Below are 4,978 nucleotides of genomic sequence, written 5' to 3' on the forward strand. Positions count from 1 at the left end.
GACCTGCCTCTGCAGACACACCCCACGCTAGCGAGAGACAGGGAGAGTCTCACTCCCAGGAGCACACACCCAGCTCTGCCCCCCCAGTGGTAATTCCCCTCTCCCTCAGCTTTCCCCCACGTAACCCATTGCAACCCACCCCCCAACACCCGCCCCGACCCAGAACACAGACATAGCATAAGGTAAGACGGCTGCCTGGAGCTAAGCAGGGCCCCAAACACAGCCAGATCATCTCCACTAATTACTCTTACTTAGCTCACAGCTGTAAGTGGGGAAGAGAAGCTGGTGGGAAAATCCATTTCAAAGTTTTGTGTAAGTGTAGACACGGCCCATCAGAACTCCCATCAACCCCCTATTTAGCAAATATTTGCATAGAAGAATTCCAGCCCTGAGTTCCGCAAGCCGGCAGTTCCCACTTTGTCCAAAACTTTTTAGCTAATGACAAAGCACCTCCAAATGTTAGGTGAGGGTGATTCTTTATGAAAACCAGCTGTGCTGGAGAACACCAGTTTGGTGTTGAAAAAGACGTGCTACTGTGGTGTGCCTGAGCAATTCATCAAACATTAAAGATAGCTAGGACTGAGAGTTCCCCTTTTTCACCACTGCCCAAGTGGTCTATGATTCCAAACTCAAGGTTCTGTCTGTCCCTTATTTCGGTATTCTAGTCTCCAAAGGGGGGTGTGGGTTCAAATCCCACTAATAACATCAGTTCTATTCTCTGCATGCTCAGATGGCCTCATTTCAATATCTCTGCTAACATTGCACCAGCCCTTGCTATGGGTTTCTGTTAGACAAGTGGTACAACTGAGGTATAATTCAGACAGGAACTTCATGGGAAAGTGATGTAGAAACTCCCACTCCTGCACTGCAGCCACACAGTCATGTAGCCAGCACCTGTACCAGTCACCTATTTTCTGCTCTGAGAGCTACAAGAATGCCAGGTTTGTAATACACCAAAGGAGATTTTGCCCCTGTGGGTCACTTCCCCACCTTGCGGTTGTGCCCTAAGATAGCTGTTTGGTCTCAGCCTGTGGCCAGAACAATGCCATGAGAGAGGGAGGGAGCCACACACCTGTCTGTGGTGCTTGTGGTGCCCTCATGTGAGAAAGGGAAAGATGCTCAGTCCTGCCCCACACCACTCACACAGGGGAGGGGAACTGTGGTGGGAGTGGCAATAGCCTCAAGGGGCTCAGAAAGAGCTACAGGTGGTAACTTGACCCTATCACTGTTGAACATGAATCAGGGTAAACAGGGCTGCCAGGCTGGTCCAGGGTTGGTCTGAGACTGCCCAGAACCCAGCAAGGGTTTCCTACAAATTTCCTACACCTCACTAGCATAAGGTCACATGATTTGGAGTCCAGAAGATGCTCTTCCAGACTCCTGAACATCAGGTAGAAGCTGGGCCCCTGAAAATTTTTGGGAAGAAGGGACCTCTGGTAGGGCTCCCTGGGCCACGCTTCTACATGGCATTTTGGAGTCCAGAAGGTGATGTAATGCTAATGAGGCACAGGGAATTTGCATCCATACCTCATTAGCATCTTTCGCTCCGTGTATTAGCATGCCACTTCCAAAGGAAGTGACCTGTGTAGAAACAGCCTATGAGTCACGCTTTCTAGTAACTCAGGAACATTAGGGGGGAAAAAGCCCCAAGTTTAACCCAAACTGAAATGTTTCAAGGATTCCCAGTTTTTCTACCATACTTCAGAACAAGCAATTGCTGTTAAAATTAACAAATATTACAAACGTAGAGGTATTTGTAGAGTGAACCCTATGCTTGCAATAGATTTATTTCAAAATATGAAAGAAGCATCTTTTAAAAAAGAATAAACTTTGATATTTGCAAAGGGTCCTCATTCCAGACAAGGTCACATTGCCATTAAGTATTGTTATGCATGATGACTTACTGTTAAATACTCTAAGAAGTCCTACAAGGCTCTGGTTCCCACTGAAACACAGAACACAGAATGTATTGTTCATCAATGATCTAGAAAATGAGGTAAGCAGTGAGGTGGCAAAGTTTGCAGATGACACCAAGTTGTTCAGGACAGTCAAAAGCAAAAGGGATTGTGAAGAACTACAAAAAGATCTCAGCAAACTGAGTGATTGGGCAGCAAAATGGCAAATGAAATTTAATGTGGGTAAGTGTAAGGTAATGCATGTTGGAAAAAATAACCCAAATTACACGTACTACATGATGGGGTCAAATTTAGCTACGACAGATCAGGAAAGGGATCTTGGAGTTATAGTGGATAGTTCTCTGAAGACATCCACGCAGTGTGCAGCGGCAGTTAGTAAGGCAAATAGGATGTTAGGAATTATTAAAAAAGGGATCGATAATAAGACAAAAGAGATCATACTTCCCCTGTATAAAACTATGGTACGCCCACATCTCGAGTACTGCGTGCAGATGTGCTCTCCTCACCTCAGAAAAGATATATTGGCATTAGAAAAGGTTCAGAAAAGGGCGACTAAGATGATTAGGGGCTTGGAAAGGGTCCCATATGGGGAGAGGCTAGAGAGACTGGGACTTTTCAGTTTGGAAAAAAGGCGATTGAGGGGCGATATGATAGAGGTATATAAAATCATGAATGGTGTGGAGAAAGTGAATATAGAAAAATTATTTACCTTTTCCCATAATACAAGAACTAGGGGACACCAAATGAAATTGATGGGTAGTAGGTTCAAAACTAATAAAAGGAAATTTTTCTTCACACAGCGCACAGTCAACCTGTGGAACTCCTTGCCCGAGGAGGCTGTGAAGGCCAGGACTCTATTAGGGTTTAAAAAAGAGCTTGATAAATTTTTGCAGGTTAGGTCCATAAATGGCTATTAGCCAGGGATAAAGTATGGTGCCCTAGCCTTCATAACAAAGGCAGGAGATGGATGGCAGGAGATAAATCACTTGATCATTGTCTTCTGTTCTCCTTCTCTGGGGCACCTGGCATTGGCCACCGTCGGCAGATGGGATGCTGGGCTTGATGGACCTTTGGTCTGACCCAGTATGGCCATTCTTATGTTCTTATGTTCTTATGTTCTTATTTTAAACTAAGAGGGGCTAAAACCCCAAAAGCAGCTCAGTTACGGACACAAAATTTTAAGGACTGTTAAGTGTCGTGATTTACTTTATAATCCTATAAGAAGGTCATTCAGGGCTCTAATTTCCAATGAAACAGGAAATAAATGGACTTTAAGCCAAAAGGAAAAAAATAGCCCAAAGAAAAAAGCCCAGTTGTGCAGGCATCTTAACTACCCCCACGCCCCACTCCCCTTCCCTTCAGAAAAGGAGAACAATAGGGAGGGGTGGTGGGTTAATCAACCTGATAATTACAGACTTTTTTTTGAACAAAGAGTTAAAATGGTATAAAAACTTCAGGGTTGTGGAGCCAGTTCTCTTCTCAAGAGAAACTCTCTTGAGCTGAGGTGCTGTTGGATCTCAAGACCAGGTCTGTGGCTTGTTTATAAATAGCCTTTTAACTCTCTCTGAACTCCCCTTATAGAGTTACACAAGAGCGTCATAGAAACACAGAATCTTCTCTTTTTTCAGTCATCCCATCTCAGCCTCACAGTGTGTATGCCCAGAACAGAATCCCATGGTTGAAGAAAACATAGCTCTCTGCAAAACCACACATTTATCTTCAATAATCCTGGACCTTTTCCTTCAACAAGGAGTATGGCCGAGAGCACCCGAGGACCTCTAGATGCTTCATCCCTCGGGATCACTTCTTCAAAGACTCTTCCTGGGGTTGTTTTATCTTTGTAACTCTTGGCCTTTACAAACGAGTGGCCCTGCCTACTTCTTGCCCCTCACCAAAAGCTTGGGCACCATCCGGTCACACAATGATCCTGGGGCCAAGTGGCTGGGGTGTGGAAAGAGACTCTTGTGGCAAAAGAGTCAAATCCCATCTCCTTCCTTGCCATCAGTATCCTGCAGTCCCCTGCGGTCCCTGGGTGAACCCAGGAAGTAAGGCAGAAATGGGGCAAAAGAGGAACTCAAGCTGAAGGAAGCTGCCAACATTCCTCCTGCCTCCCAAGGACACTTGCGATCACAGCAATAGCTGAGAAAAACATCTCCAATTTGAGGTGATGGCCTGAAAACTTCACAAACAGCTGCTGAAATAGCTCAGTTGGGAGAGCAGTAGACTGAAGATCTAAAGGTCCTTGGTTCAATCCCAAGCTTCAGCAGAGCTTTTCTGAACTTTGGCCAGAGAGCAATTAGTGACTGCTTGGTGCCTTACTGCTGGCAAATGCTCCTGGAAAGGATGTTGTCAGCCCTTCTGGGACACCAAGGCGCTAGCGTGCTCTTCCTTTCTTCTCTTGCTCTTCCTCAGCAAGGGGAGGAAAAAAGACCCCATTGTGCACATTATGATCCAGGCAACTTCACAGATCTTGCTGAGTGTTCCCGAAGGCACCAGCCCCCTACAGCAGCTCCATTGGCTTTCTCTGCTCCCCATCTCCCCACAAAGGACTTCTGGCCTCACAGGCTCCCTCCCTGGACACCTGCTACTGCAGCACCACAGGCCCAGGTAACTCACCAGTGGTGCCAGTCCCTGCCTGCCCTGCTCCTCTTCCTGCATGAGTTCTGCTTCTTCACTCAGGTCCCCCAGCTGCTGCTCTGGTGGGCTGAGGGCTGGGGAAGGCAGAGGAAGGGCCCTTGGGGGTGAGGTGCAGAAGCACAAGGAGCAGGCCCTGGAGGAAGTCCATGATGAGCAGCTTTGCCCATGGGAGCTCAGGAGAGGGGCAGAGAGGTACAGGTGACAGGGTGGTTCTCTGCAGAGGTGGGGTTGGTTGACAGTCCTGGGGGAACCCACCCCCCCGGATGCTGTTTCCCTGCTGCCTCCGTGTCTGGGCAGCCCCTGATGCTGTCCTATCTATGTGGTGCTGAGTGCCGCTCATCATGCCCCTGAGAGCCCGGGGAACAGAGCTGTCCAGGGTCCACATGCACCTGGACTGGTGGCCCTGTGGGATACCTGTGGCCACC

At 47.5% G+C, this 4,978-nt stretch overlaps 1 non-coding gene across 1 annotated transcript; it reads left to right on the top strand.

The window, feature by feature from the left end:
- Positions 1 to 4,109: 4,109 nt before the first annotated feature.
- Positions 4,110 to 4,182, top strand: TRNAF-GAA (transfer RNA phenylalanine (anticodon GAA)). The gene has a single exon. It is a non-coding gene; the product is annotated as a tRNA-Phe (tRNA).
- Positions 4,183 to 4,978: the final 796 nt, after the last annotated feature.

This window comes from Carettochelys insculpta, chromosome 33 (genome assembly GCF_033958435.1).
Source record: "Carettochelys insculpta isolate YL-2023 chromosome 33, ASM3395843v1, whole genome shotgun sequence".
Classification (NCBI taxonomy): domain Eukaryota; kingdom Metazoa; phylum Chordata; order Testudines; family Carettochelyidae; genus Carettochelys; species Carettochelys insculpta.